At 39.5% G+C, this 2,500-nt stretch overlaps 1 protein-coding gene across 1 annotated transcript in view; it reads right to left on the bottom strand.

The window, feature by feature from the left end:
• Positions 1-2,500, bottom strand: part of slc26a6.2 (solute carrier family 26 member 6, tandem duplicate 2) — a 23,904-nt gene that overhangs the window by 5,654 nt on the left and 15,750 nt on the right. The window lies entirely within an intron of this gene.

Genomic DNA, 2,500 nt, shown 5'->3' with positions numbered 1-2,500 from the left:
GGCAGGTTACAGTCACTGTAATGTTGATAGAGGCTGTAATACACGTTGTTTTTTTCTTTGTAATTAGTTAAACCCTTCTTTTATTCATCTTTGATTAGTAGACTATCTATCATTTGCTATTGCAACGAGTTCTTTTTAGCTACAGGTTTACAAGATTATTTGCATTTTCATTGGGTAGAAAAACATTCGTTTTCCCAGAAAGGCCTAAAGTTGTATTTAAAACATGCAATTACAATTGTGTTACAAGAATAAGAAATGCTTTGCTGAACATATACTACTTATTATAGCTCTCTGACTGACACAGATCACCATGCTATTTGTAGCACAGTGAGGCCAGTTTAACCAGTTAGGTCAGTCCAGTTAAAACCACATTAAACATTCGTTAGTGCAAAATAAACAGAAACCTACAGAGGAGGTTTGGCAGGTCACAGTCTGAAGGAATGATGTCACATGTATGTTCTTCCATGACTGTATAAGACATTAGTCAGCATAGGGAAGCCGTTTACAGGAATGTCTTAGGTTTGGTGTAATTGATTGTCAGAGTTTGTTTTCCTGAACTCATTCACTTCCGAACTCATTTAGCATATCTAAGGTCTCATTTTTAATCCCAGGCTCATATTTTAGTCGTGATTCTTTCTGTGTCAAAACTATTTTCTATTGTGGTTGCATGTTAACAATCACATGTACTTTATGTCTGAGAAATGGAGAAACAAGATTGGTGTTTTATGTAATAGTTTGGATAAATCAAGCTGATCAAACCAGTTTGGAGCTTTCAGTGCTCGTTTGAGAGACTTTTGGATTCACTCTGATGGTGTTTAGTTCTGTCAGTTTGTTTCCGTTGTCGGACTGGAAACAGCAGTGATGATGTCAAATCTTAATATCCAAGGCAGGAATTATCATGGTTTTAATTCCTTGAGGAAACTGAATCTTAAATTTTACATAATGCAAATGTTTAAATATGACTATATTAGGATATTATTTAAACATTGAAGGAGTCGTGGCTACAAGTACATTTGCAAAAACCTTCAGAAAACCCACGTCTCCATCGTCTACCTGAGACAATATCAGTCTAACTTAAGTTATCTCTATTTTTGTCATTTCTACTGAGTCAAATCCACTCAGCTTCAGTTCGACTGATATTATCTCAAGCAAACAACAACAAAATCTGTTTTCTGAAAAAGGAGTTATCTGTTTTTGCAAATGAACTCTTCAAATGTAGGCAGTGACAACACAAACAGTCTTAGCTTTGTGGCTAAAGTGATCTTTTTTTGCAATAGACTGTGTAATTAATGAGTTGAATAACCGCTGCCACAAGGAGATGTGCAGGAATAGTCTGTCCCTACTAACCAACTAACCACTTCATACGCATCGCAATGCAGCATTTTGGCGTCTCACTAAAGATCCTTAGAGCACAGGGAGGAGCTGTTATTGTCCTGCTGGTATAAATGAAGCGATGGATGTTTTAAGGATCCCGTTGCAGTGAAATCATCTTCATGTAAACTACCCTTCATGCTGTTTTAGAGCATTTTCAAAAACCATTTCCAAGAGCTAATAAGCAGTCAGGAAATGGCAATGCCCATCAGCCATCAGTATCACATTTTCATTGTTGGCTTTTATGACAGATTTTTTAATGAGTAAAAAAAAAAAAGTCTGCCTGGCAGCTGCAAAGTGGGTCCGAATTTAATTACAGTTATTCGAGCTTTCCTACAGAACCAAAAAATTAACATCGGAACATTTTATGTGACATCATCATCGGCGTAGTTAGTGCCACCGAGAACGAGCAGGACGTTTCCACAGCACTTTGCATTATTTATATCTTCTGTGTGGAACAGAAACTTTTATCATCCAGAGATCCAAAAACGACCAGAATTCATGTGGTGGCAGCTTGTAAACAGACCTGCAGTCTGCTCAGGGGGGGGAAGCTCATCAGAGATTAGAAAGACAAGAGTGACCCCGTGGCTTTGACATGCTGACATTTTAACGCATGAGACGCTCCATTATCTCCCTCCCTTATTCAGTCCCTGCTTCTCCCCCCCTACTCTCCGTCTTTTGTCATCTTTTCCCTCGGTCTGTCTTCACATTTACCCCAAAGAGACGTGACAGAAGAAGAAGAGGAGGAGGAGGAGGAGGAAGAGGAAGAGGAGGAAGAGTCGCGGGGGGGATGTTTAAATAAAAAGTTGAGGAGAAGAAAGGAGAGGAGAAAATAGCTGGATGACATTTGGAACAATGTCTGTCACGGTCGTGATGTGTGAATCGGAGACATGTCGGGTCAGTTATTAGTCTGTCAGAAATGATGTTTGTAAGACTGGAGTTAATTACACGGAAACAGTGAGAGAGATGGATTGTTATTGGAGTTTTTTTCTTCTTCTGTGTGTGTTGCTGTGGAATGTTCATGTGTATCCGTCCACCCATTATCTATACACCGCTTAATCCTCATGGGAGGGCTGGAGTCTGTCCCAGGACACCCTGGACAGGTCACCAGTCTATCACAGGGCTACAC

This window comes from Stegastes partitus, unplaced genomic scaffold, assembly GCF_000690725.1.
Source record: "Stegastes partitus isolate 25-593 unplaced genomic scaffold, Stegastes_partitus-1.0.2 Scaffold369, whole genome shotgun sequence".
Classification (NCBI taxonomy): Eukaryota; Metazoa; Chordata; class Actinopteri; family Pomacentridae; genus Stegastes; species Stegastes partitus.
Note: the sequence above shows the minus strand (reverse complement) of the source record. Positions and strands in the feature narration are given on the sequence as shown.